This window comes from Bemisia tabaci, chromosome 8 (genome assembly GCF_918797505.1).
Source record: "Bemisia tabaci chromosome 8, PGI_BMITA_v3".
Taxonomy (NCBI): domain Eukaryota; kingdom Metazoa; phylum Arthropoda; class Insecta; order Hemiptera; family Aleyrodidae; genus Bemisia; species Bemisia tabaci.
The window spans coordinates 5,749,578-5,762,187 of record NC_092800.1 but is presented as its reverse complement, the minus strand read 5'-3'; the positions used below and the strand labels follow the sequence as shown (position 1 = coordinate 5,762,187).

Here is a 12,610-nt window from a genome sequence, read left to right as displayed (position 1 = left end):
GACTTTACTCTACCCTCAAGTGAGAAAATTTTGAGAAATCCTGAAACTTGAACTTTTTTATGAAAATAAAAAAAGTTAGCCAAGTAGGCTCTCGAACTAATTTTTTTTTTCTTTTGAAGAATAAGAGGAAAATAGCCTCTGGTCTGTAGTTGGAAAAAAGGTAACGAAAAAAACAAAACAAAATTTTTTTGAAAGTCCATCCAATCTAAGAAAAGTTTACCTCAAGGTCAAAAACCATAGTTTTGAGAAGAACCTGTTTAAAGTTTTGAACACACATATATGGGTTAAATTACTCCGTCCGTCGCAAAGTGATACATAATATAATTATAATGATCAGATTTTAAACATTTTGGCTTGAAATTACAGCTGAGTATAATATGCAGAAATCTATTAGAAAAAAATGGTAAGAAAATTGTTTTGAAAAAATTAAAATATGGCTGCCGACTCCCCTTAAGAAGGGATTTATTCCCCCTCCTCTCTTCTCAATTCTACATACAAGAAAACACTTAAGTGATTTTCAGCTTGGCAACTTGGTGCGAAGAGAAAATAAAGGGGGGCAGAAGGAGGGGTAGAATGGGACGGGGAATATCTAATTAAAGCGGGGCCAAATTTATTGCCTTAATTAAAACAATGTTTAATCATCAAAAGCAAATATTAAAGTCGGTTTCCGCGTTGCAGCCCGACGGTCCAAGTGCAGCGCTCTCGGATTGGGTAAATTGCGCGATAATACTACCCGACTAAAATTAAAACCAAATATTCGCTTACTGATATGGAAATCCCAGCGAACCCTCCCCCCCAACCGCCCTTTTGTCGGTACTTCCACCTCTATCAGTCGTCCTAGTCTGGTCTCCCGTATCGAGTCGCTGCATGAACTCGAGAGGTGAATTTTGCTGTTTTCGCAACATTTTTGCCCGTTTTGCTTGTAAAAATTTTCCAAGAAGTTTCAAAAGTTTCCAAGAAGTTTGAAGTTTCAAAAAGTTGCGGTATTCGGCAAGAACGCTTTTGCGCCGGTGAGAAGGAGGATGGGGGCTGTTGTTCTTTCAAAGCTTGAAGTAATATAAATTAAATAAGCGTAAACTAAAATGATTTTATTATGTCTAGATGATGCTCTAGATTAGAATCACCATCGGTCATGATCATTCTTCATTAAATTAAGACATGTCTTGAAGTATTTCTGCAGAAAAGTAATTTTATCAATGAAAATAATTTATTCTGGATGGGACAGGCCTTTCCTGTTCGTACGGATTGAACTTCTGTTTTGTAAATTTACTTTTGGTGTGCTGAAATTGTATTCTTAATGAAAGTCAATCCTTCTAGCATTTTTCGAAGTGACAAAAGTCTTTTTTATGAAAGTTTTTACCATTTCTGAGCTTTGAAGGGGGGGGGGGGTAGGTTGAACCCCTTTTTTCAGGCCAACGTATGATGTTTCCATGATTTTTCGGCCTTTTCCTCCCACCTTTACACTCTTTTTTTCCGTATTATAATTTCTATGGACAGGGGACTAATACACAGCAATTAAATGAAAAAGAAAACCCTTTTTGGACGGATGAAGGAGCAGCGGCAGCCTTTGCATCTTCCGTAGATTCGTCAATTATTTAATATAATTTGTGAGGTGTGAAAGCATTTACCTAAACTAAGTGAAAAAATGAACCCGACGTAACATATTTCTTCCCTCGCCAAAACTGTGAAAAATACTCGTTACATCATGATTGTGCAAAAACAAAGTAACATCATCGCTTTAGGCGACTGAATAAAATACATAATAATATCATGGAAGAGGTACCTACCCCCCACCCCTTCAAAAAGAAAAGCCGAAAATAGGTCTCTAAATTATTTTCGCTCCTACTACATAAACGGGGAATCATGGCCCATGATGTTGCGCTGTTGCACCAAAAATTGTTTCCACTCTTGAACGAAATGCACGACGCCGCCAAAACAAGAGCCATAAACGCATTGGAGCCTCTAATTAGTGCCGGATGCGGGTTTAAGTAAAGGGTCGTTGGTGCCTGGCTGGTGTTGCGGCGACGTGAACCCCTCTCTAAAGTACTGCGTATGGCCGAGGCGCACGATGGAAGGGGCAGTTTCTGGACATGATAAAATGTTTAACTTCTTGTCTATGGACCTCCGGCCTGGCCGAGGGGTCTATTATAAACCGCTTATCCAGCAACTCGACATACCTCCGTCCCCTCAGCTTGACCCCTTCCCTTTAATGTCGTGAAAACTCATTTAGAGCCGCTCAACTTCAGCTTATCGCCCCCAAGAACGCCGGTCAGCAGTCCTTAATTAATGGTTCTCGCCCGTTCCTTGCCGTCAGCATTTTTTCCATAGGGGAAGTTTTCAACGCCATTTATGACGTCGTCATATTATCACTATTTTCACGATGCAGGAAGAAAAATCTGTCTTTACATTCTTACAAGTAGGTGCGGAGCATTAAAATATTTCGAGAGCCTAGTGTGTTTCGCAATACTGCGAAAACTGGCTTTCGCTGCAACTTTTGCACTTTAAAGGAATTTTTAAAAATTAATTATAATTATTTTTGATAAATTTTAAGCCTTTTTTAAGATTTAGCAGATTTAGCAAGAGGATCACAAACGATAATACAGACTGATGCGTCTGTAATATTTTTTTCCAGACTTGATTTTTACAGGAAAACTCATCATTATTTATATTGAAAATTTCCCGGATTACTTTCCGATCACCGAGAAAAAGTTGCGCACAGCTTTGAAAATTATAATCAATTCAGAGGCTCTATTTTAAGAGGGTGGAAGAGAGCTATTGCTGCAAATTTTGCATCCAGAAGACATTTTTTAAAAATTAATTTTAATAAATTTTAATCAATGTGAAGCTATTTTTGAGATTTTTAACTTCCTTCTCTCTCTCCAAGATTTAGCTGAAATAAAGCCGCGGCTTAGTTGAATTTTAATGTAAATGCATGTTTTTGCGAAAAATTGTAATACATTTTTTTCTCTCGGATAGGTGTGTATGGAATCAGTGTCAGGGCTACGTGGGCTGATATACCACAGCAGTTTCTGCTGATTGTATCAGCCTGGCAATGTACATGTAGATACATCTCATGTACAAGGAAAGCGTCGGAAGATCCGGCATGCAAAGGCAAAGGCTTCTCTTCACATATCCACAGTGTTTGAGAAAAATGAGGATTGTCTCTCATTGATTTTTCTTAGATTCGAAGATTCTCCCTCATTTCAATTGATGTACATCCCGTCTTCTGCACGATCAGATTCAACTAGATGACAAGAGAACATGCAACTCACTTGATCTACAACAAAAGACTGGCAAAAAAAGAATCATGGCACATCGCTGCCGGTGAGTCGCCGCGATTAAAAAAGTGGGAGGATCGCAAGAAATAAATCTCGGGGTATGCATGCGGGAAAAAGAGCCTTTTGTAGCCGAGACAAAACCCTCCTTTGTACCCTCTCAAAAATAAATAACGTGATGTCAACCCCTGGGCCTTTAAATCTCCAAGGGCCAACCCTTGATTTCGGATTCGGGGTCCAATGAAAAGACGGTCGCTTTGAGCTGAAATCGATCTTGCTAAGAGCACTGCTCCTTCTCAGCTTCTCCAATGTAATTCTTCGAAAATTCGCAGGGGTTTTCTTCCCGCTTAAGCCCATGAGACATTAGTTCAAAAATATTACATCATTATTATGTGTAACGTACATTTAACTCTGACACGATTAATTACCAATTTTTTTAATTAATTTGTTTCAGGTAGTGGACTTAATCGTGAGATCAAAATTTTCATTGTCTCTTCAGTACACTTGGTAATTAGTTTTTTATTATTTTTAGCCTCCATGAAGGGATGGCGTTAGTTTCTTTGTTTTTTGTTTCTACTTTGATTTTGATGACCCACTACGTTAAATCTCTGAACCTTTTTTGGTGTGTATTCAGATGAAGAACTTACAAAGTAGAACTATAGCATTATTTTGTATATTTTTGTAAAATACACGGGAAAAAAGTAGCTTGGAACCAGAGTCCAGATTCTTGAAAACATTGACAAGAAAAAAATACTCTTGATTCAATCGGATTTTTGCTTAAATCGAGAGCCAAGCCTCTTAATCTAAGCGGATTTCCTTTTGATGCAAGTAAACATCCGATTGAATTAAGAGTATTTTTTCTTGTCACATTTTCAAGAGTTTGGACTCTAGATCCAAGCGACTTTTTTCCAGTGCACATAACTTTTCTAACAAAAATTAAAAGTTTCGGAAAGAAAATTGGCAACATTTGAAAGCCCATACGGTGTTTTTCCTCCGCACGGCAGTACTGATGTTCCCAAAAAACCGACAAAACCCTGTGGAGGTATAGTGAAAATGCAAGGAAACCGAGCGGGTAATATATTCAGCACGCTGCTTCGGGCTTCCTTAAGGATTGCCAAGGAATAATAAGAAACGTTTCGGCTTTCACAATTCCAGCTCTGCGTTATTGTTCCCTCGGGATTCACCCCAGCCACCGCCCGAAAGCTCCCTGCATACATTTTATGCAAAACTTCTTTTCATACTTTCTCTCTCTTTCCATTATTTCGGTCCGTTTCGTTTCGTTCGGATTCGACCTCTCCTTTTCTCGCTCGTCTTCGCTCCTCTTCGTGCTTTTTTCGACTCTTAAGCACCGCGCTCTGCTTAATGCATTTAAATTTAAGTATTAGTCCGAGAGGATTTTTTCACCAATTTAATTAGAAAACTTTTTGGGCGTCTTCGAAATTTAATCTGGGAGGCAGACCGTGCAATTAAAATTGTAAAGTCGTTTTTCCCGGAGGAGATAGCGTCTTGTATCTGAGAATGAACTTTAATTAACGCGTAAGCGCACTTTTAAATTCAAACGATGGATTATAATTGAAGTTTTGTTGGTTTTTTGGGGACTTTTGAAGTTATATCGTATCATAAATACATGAGAGTTAACACCGAAGGGTCATAACTTCATCCGGAAGTTTCAGAATATCCGAGCACAGACTAATGACTTACTTTCTCTTAACGGGTCATTTAGAAAGTAATTAAAGAAAAGGAAGTAAGTGTTACATGCTGGAAATGGAGCAAAATAGGTATTTTCACTCTTTCATAAAATTACAAGCAATATATCTGTAACCTGATGTTTTGAAGAGCCACTTGGTTCATTCTTCATTTTCGTTAAACCTTGTTCAACCAGCACAAAGTTAACTTAGGTTAAGGCGAAAATGCAACTAAACTTGCCTTCTGGACGCGCGGGAAGTCTGAACAAAGTTATGAAGGCGCATCAAGACGAGGGATTCAAAATAGACGTAGTGATCGTCCGGTTAAGGTTTATTAAGTGAAGGAGTTATTTAGAGGTGTTTAATGAAGCTTTGCTTAAAATCGGGTAGTTTTTAGATCAATCAGGAAAAGTATACTTGAAAAAAAATGTTGGGAAAGAGAAACAAGAAGAAAGAATGATGAAAAGAGAACGTAACTTGCATGAAAATGCGGTGTTAAAACCAACCATGTATAGCAGAATTACAGGAATGATAGTGATGAATAAGCTATTTATAGTCAATTTACTGTATTCATTGCTATGAAACTTACACTAAAGAGCAATTTGAAACTACATGTGAAATGCAAGCTTGCCATAAAAAGTCTCTCTCGATTTTTGAGTACGCAATAGCTTTTCAATTGCAATTTATCGGTATGAGATCGCTATTTTTGACTGTTTTCATCACCCAATTTCTAATCACTGCTTAATTGCCATTTATCACTATGGAATCCCCATTTTCGAAAATTCCGCTACATGGGTAGCACTAATCGGACTTAAGTTTTCAATATGGAACTATTATTTTTGGCTCGATTATAGAAATAAGGTATGTGTAATCAGTTTCTTTTTAATACAGTTAGGCGTTTTTATGCATGAACTATAAATGGCAGTTCCAAAGTGTAAAGTATGGTTCAATTAACCTCCTTAAGAGTAGACGAATGATCTTAGGGAGTAACTATACCACTCAGAGATAATACAAGCCCTGCGAAGTCTCTCCAAAAGTCATTCTGCGAAGTTTGGTGTTTACCTTTCATATTTTAACACACACGCAGGAGTATCAGATTTAAAGTGTCAAACTGATGCTGCAAGCAAAATCGTAAATGCTTTTTAGTCGTGAGCCGTGTGACCGAGGAGTCACTTAAACTAGATCATCAGCGCCCGCGGGTGTATTCAAAGTCATTATGTGATGTCGAAGTATCTTCATCGGTCCCCTGATAGTCTTTACTCCATGCTACGCTCCCTTCTGATCTCTGATTTTCTCCCTTCCGCTGAACCAATCACAGGACAAATGCGTTTGCGTTTTCACCCTCTTTTTTTCCACCGTCATGGCTATCTCCAAATGGTGTCTCCGCAGAGGATTTTGTTTTTTACACTGTAGTGGGTCACTGAACCATGAACAAATTTTTATTCGTGAATACGTTTTTCCAAAGATAAATACGCGTACACTGGAAAAAAAAGTCTCTTGGATCCAGAGTCTAGACTCTTAAATAATTTGACAAGAAACAATGCTCTTGATTCAATCGGATTTTTGCTTAAACCGAAAGCTAATCCTCTTAATTTAAGCGAATTTTCTTTTGATTCAAGCGAAAATCTGATGAAATCAAGAGTATTTTTTCTTGTCGCATTTTTTAAGAATCTAGACTCTGGCTCCAAGAGATTTTTATATTCAGTTTAGAGCATGTTACGCACATTAAAAATGCGAATAAGTAACTCAGAAAGCAGTCCAAAAGGCGCAACTTTTCTGCAAGTATATTTTTTGCACTACAACGCATACTTCTGCACGTATATTTTTGATTGATCTCAATAGAAATCTGGCGCCTCACCGGAAACAAAAACACATTGGATCTAGAGTCCAGACTCTTAAAAACATGGACAAGAAAAAAATACTCTTGACTCAATCGGATTTTTGCTCTAATCAAGAACCAAGCCTCTTAATTTGAGCGGATTTCCTTTTGCTTTAAAGCAAAAATCTGATTGAATCAAGAGTATTTTTTCTTAATGTCAATGTTTTCAAGAGTCTGGACTCTAGATCCAATGTGTTTTTTTCCGGTGCTCAATCGTATTTCCCCGTACTTTCCTGCTCGAAATCTCCAAGTCCCACTTAAAACCCAGTAAAACAACAATGACATTACAGATAATAACTTAGTGCCGCGCGCTCCCGCATCAGGCGTCATAAAATTAATTTCGTGTCAAAATTTATTCGCGGCGCGTCGGTAATAAATCGGGGCGGCCGCGTCGAGGCGAAATAAGGCATAGCAGGGGTGGGATAAATGCCGGCATCTTGTTAGAATGAGCATTACAACGCAAATAAACTTGGGGAATTATGTTGCTCGGAGCGTTGGGGCGCGGCGACTTGGGCTTAAGCTTAAGAGGGGGCGATATGCCTGCAGCGCATTAGAGTAATGACTTTATTTTTATAAATAAGTGTTACTTGCTCAAATTTCTGATGAATAATCCGCGGCGCCCTCAAGCTACAGCGCTTTCCTTTCTTTGGTTCGGTCCCTTCTTCTCCCTTCTTCAAGTTATTTTCCTTCCAATAACTCACCCTCCCCCTCTCTCCCGACTTCTGCATTTCTCGCTGATGTCGGTTTTGGCGAAGAAGTTGGTGAAATTAATGTTTTTATATAGTTCTAAAGGGGTGGACGCGAGTCAACAAAGGAAGTCAAGAGCGTATAAAATTCGATTCAGAGTTGAATCGTGTCGTGCAAAAACTCCTGATGTCCATTTTTTCAGCTTTGAGCTTTTCGGATTGATAATACTTTTCAGGGTGACAAAGAACCATGAAAGTGGTGTTAATACTCGATTTAGGCTCTCTTAATCCCAAAAAGAGTATTTGCACCACTTTCATGATTATATCAACTCTTGAAAAGTATTATCAAGATAAAAAAACTGAAAGCTGGAAAAAATGGGCATAATAGGGGAGAATCTGACGATTTTTTGGCCACATCACGTCCATTATGGAGGAGTTTAAGGCCGCATTCCGCCAAAAGTCAGAAAATTTTCTTGGAAAGTCCACGGAATTCAATTTATCTAATTCTGCGGTCTCAATGAAAAACGATGTAAAATTATCGATTTTCAACAGTGATGCATCAAGAGAAAATTTTTCTGAGGATACTTGATTTTAATTAATGTCATATATATATTACGCTGGGCTTTGTTTTCTTATGTTACCAAAACTTTCATTATTTTCAAGTGTATTTTCTCCAGATTTCACATATTCCTGTATTTCTCGTGACTGCTTAGAATGCGTTGCTTTCCATCAGGGTAAGGGAACCTCGGTTTAATACATATATGTTCAATACCATCAGTACCATCAGTTTTTGCATCCCTTTTGAATCGCGTGCGTGTATTTCATAAGAAGCCCTTTTTCGTCTGTCACTAAGTAATTTATGTCAAATTATTAAGTTTTAAAGCAATAAAAATATCCTAAGATCGAGCATTCGGGCGCACTTCAGCGAAATGTGCCAGTTAACATGAAAGATCCATTTGCAGTTAGAATTTTTTCCTCATTTTAATCGGACTTCATTTTGCAATTTGGTATCACAATCTCTGGTTCACTCGCTAAAACACGTGCGCCTATAGGGAAACTAATGTATAAACTGGGCCGGAAATTGTAGTTCAAAATTGCCAAATTCAGTCCAATTAGAAAATCACATACCTCGGACTTGGCATGTGCTCCTCAAACCCTTGCTCAAATTCTATCATACTTTTGGAGACATGGAGGAGAAGAAAAACCCTTAGGCTTTGAATGACGTAACTAAAATGTTTCCCCAGAGGGACACTCTTAATAGTAAATATAACGAATAATTTGTTTAATTGACATCCCCAGTCACACATGTAACAATTTTTCGAGCGGTTTGACAGCACTGTATCAGCGAGGGGTTGTTTTTGGAGGGAGAGGCGTGTTAATCCACGGAGGGTGGGTCCAGCGGGTGGGCGATTTAAAGGAACACATTAGCGAAATTATTTTTAAAAATTCAACGGGGAAGAATGCGTGCGAGGATTCCAGAATCCGGACCAATAGAAAATAAGCAAAGTTCCTCCTTGTATTTATCACCATGCCTCCTATCTCCGGGGTTCTTGTTCGCTCTCTCCACCCCTCCTCCAACGCTGCCGGATAGCCATAAAACCACGTATATTTTCGCTTATTTTAAGGGATTTCGCGCGAAAGATGGCAACGTTTGACGTCTTATCCAGCGTGAAAAACGATACCTGTTCTTGCACGGAGATTTAGACATCAAGATGTATGAAGTTGTTTGCTTCTCCGGTGGATTAACCTCGGAGTTATAAATTCACCGCTTATCTTCTCGAAAAGCATCGGAATAATTATTTCTCTGTCCGCTTCCTTCTAATCGTCCTTATTTTTTCGTTCCTGGTCCTCTTTACCGGGTTTTCGTTCCTTTTCTTCTTGAACAAAACAGTGGAAGTTTTCCTAAGTTGTACTTAGATTTTGTTTTTTCGTATGAAATATAACTCTTGATAAACGTTTTTCTAATCAGAATATCCAATCCAATCGTTAAGTTTCGAGGTATTAAAGTTACTCCTTGATAGATACGGATTGAAAAAGTAAAAAAATCGAAAGTATATAAATTGGAAGATAACAGGGATTCCGCACCATCAGAAACATCTAAACCGGTCACTTACAAAAACTTCCAAAATTCATGTCAAATTGTAATGGACTTTTAATCATCAAAAATAATTTGCTTTCCCCCATTTTCATAAACATTTTTTCGTTAGTGCAGCTTTGAAAGGAGACGTTTACAAGGAATGGAGAATTTGGAGGTGTCTGATTTTTTATGAATTCGTGTACAAGTTGAAAATGCTTTGTGAACTGAGTACGAGGATACCCTTGGCTCATAAATTGAAGAATTACTCGAGGAAAAATGGCAAAAGAATGTAATTTTCTAAAATACATGTGTTTAAGTGGGAAATGCCGCCAGATTACGCCACTAGACGGTGCATTTTCTCACTTTTAAATTTACTTTTATACCATTCCCCATAAAGCAAAAAAAGAACCTACGAATTGAGGGGCTTGGAGGGCAAGGCGCCTAAGTGCACTGCTATTCTGAGAGATACCTGGTTGAATTTTCGAAATTTTATGGATATTTATGGCGGAAAAAAGTTCAAACTGACTTTTCTATGCGAAAAAAATGGAAGTTTGGAAGCGAATATTTCACAGAGTATGCGTTAAGATTAGTTTTACTTGAAATCATTAATATTTCAATTCGCATATGTAACGAATTTATCGAATATTCCAGGTGTTCAAAAACTGTACACCTCGTCATCGAAGCCCCTCATGAGCTTTTAGGACCTCTCAAGTGAATCAATAAGAAAATTTGCGCGCAAATTCTCCATTAGGAGTTAAAGACGTCTCTTTTTCGTTTCTTTTTCTTCAGGACCCTTTCTGTAAATTTATCTTTCACACGCGCTTCTATGGAACTTTCTCATGAAACGAGCGCCTTACGCTGATCCTAGACGGAGATGCGGCCCTGGAAACGCTTGAAAAATCCCGGCAGATTAACAAGGGAGCCTGGCTGGAGCGCCCGGCTTCATGGCCGCGCGAACTACGGCGAATGAGATAATGCCGCGATAACAGGGGATTCCGCCCGGGTCGGCATCTCTCCGGAGCTTTCCCCGCCCCCACCCCACCCCACCCCCGGCCGGGCTATTTCCATACATAACCACCCCGCCCCCGTTTCGCCACCGTATGACATTTGAATGTTGCCCGGGAATACATGCATTCTCTTATTCCAATCTACACTATCATAAATCGGGCTTTATCCCTTTCCCCGGGCCCTGAAATTGCTACCCATACCCCTTTGGCCGGATCCAATTCGGTTGAGTGTGAACTGCGGAGTCGGCTCCATTTATCTTTCCGACCTCTTGCGCTGCAGTTCGCTCTTGTTTAGGGGCGTAATTAAAAAAGGTGTCCCTGCAGCGATCCCTTCTTCGGAAACAACCACCCAAGTGACTTAGATATCGTATGTTTGTTGCGTGGTTTTTGCCCACGACGCTTCCGCTGTGCATCCGGTTAGCGCTCGGCTGTGTAAACACCCACCCCTTCCCTGCTTTAATTCGTTTGAGCGCGCCGAAATCGAATTAACGGAGCCCGCGCAATGCGCCGACGAAAGCAGATTACGCGGCGTCCCGGAGAGAATAAATGTCGGGGATGAATAAATAATAAATGAAAGCGCGGATAAATAACCGAAATGTGAGCCTTTTGATGTCCGCCCCGAGGTCTTTGCGTTTTACTCACCAAGACTTTTGAAGATGATTTGACTCGATTGTCGACTCGAAAGGGTCGCCATGTCTGTCCCAACTTTGATCGGGTGTTGATTTTAGCTTCCAATAATGGCAGTTTCTGCTATTCGATGCGTTTGCCCTAAAAGAGAAAAAAATGATACTGAAAAACAAAGTTCAGTAGAGAGTAGTGAGACAACAAAAGAGAAATTTTGAAATCATTCTAAAATTTAACAGTTAATGTAAGGATCGAGAAAAAATTGACGGGTCATACGTAATTTGTATTCATTATCCGTTATCAAAAGGCTTTTCAAATCGTCGAAGCTATCTAAATTTTTGTATTGTAGCCCTGGTTTTATAAGTCCAAGAAACGACCCTCTTAGGGCCCCCAGCAGGCTGATTATTCAAGTGATAGACAAAACATACATAGGGAGTATGGAGCAATCCTATTGGTTGAAATGGGTAGTCCCTATAAACGAAGGAAGAAAATGATGGACGAACCATAGAGTCTCTCGCAGGTTGCCGTTGATGAACCTATTACCTACCCCGTTCGTCTGTTGCAACCACGTGTTTCCATCAATACACAGAGAAACACCTCAACACAAGAGTTTGGTTAGTACGGGAAGTAAAACACAAAATAATCCTAACTTTTGGTTGCTAATTTAAAGATAAAATGTCAGCCAGTTTTCTTGAAGAAATTTAATAAAACAAGAGAAGTGAGCACCAACGTCGCAATCGAAGAAATGCATTTTCCCACTCTCTCCAATATTTTCTGCGCTAAATTCACCACAAACTTTAGCAAAATCAACACAAAAGTTGTGTTGGTTTGTGTTACACTTCCACATCCCTTTTGTCTATAGCTTTGTCCATCAATTTCAATAATCGGCCCGCTGCGGCGAGGTGAGACCGCGTAGTGACCAGAGGGACACGAACCCTCAAGTGCACGGATATGAAACCAGGAGTCAACGGAATCCAAGGACATTTTCCTGTGAAATAGGACCTGGACACGTTGTTATCCCGGGAACACGGTGCAAATGGAGGAGGCGACTTTCCCAGTGGCGGCGCGGTGGCGGGAAAACGGTGGCAAGGAAGTGTCGGGCCGGCGGGAAAAGGGAATCCGGGGAGCGAGGCGGCCATCAAGAGCCGAAGAAGTGGCTTTAGAGGTCTCTATTGCCCATGTAACACATTTCATAGCCATTTTTACGAGCACCCTTCTTCCTCCGCGACCTTTACACACTCCATCGCCGGCTTCCATTCATTCCGCTCCTGGTGCCACTGTCGAAGCATCGATGCCCAACTTACGGGCTTTCAGCTCCGGTCAGGGGAGTTTTCCGTCAACTACAGGGTCCATCACTGGAAAAAAAAAACACATTGG

General features: G+C 39.8%; 1 long non-coding RNA gene across 1 annotated transcript in view; it reads left to right on the top strand.

Annotated features, from left to right (window-relative positions):
- The window catches only part of LOC140225225 (uncharacterized), a 139,001-nt gene that overhangs the window by 92,409 nt on the left and 33,982 nt on the right, over positions 1-12,610 (top strand). Inside the window, exon 2 of the long non-coding RNA XR_011900369.1 lies at positions 3,730-3,782. This is a non-coding gene — a long non-coding RNA (uncharacterized lncRNA). The remainder of the gene's footprint in view (positions 1-3,729; positions 3,783-12,610) is intronic.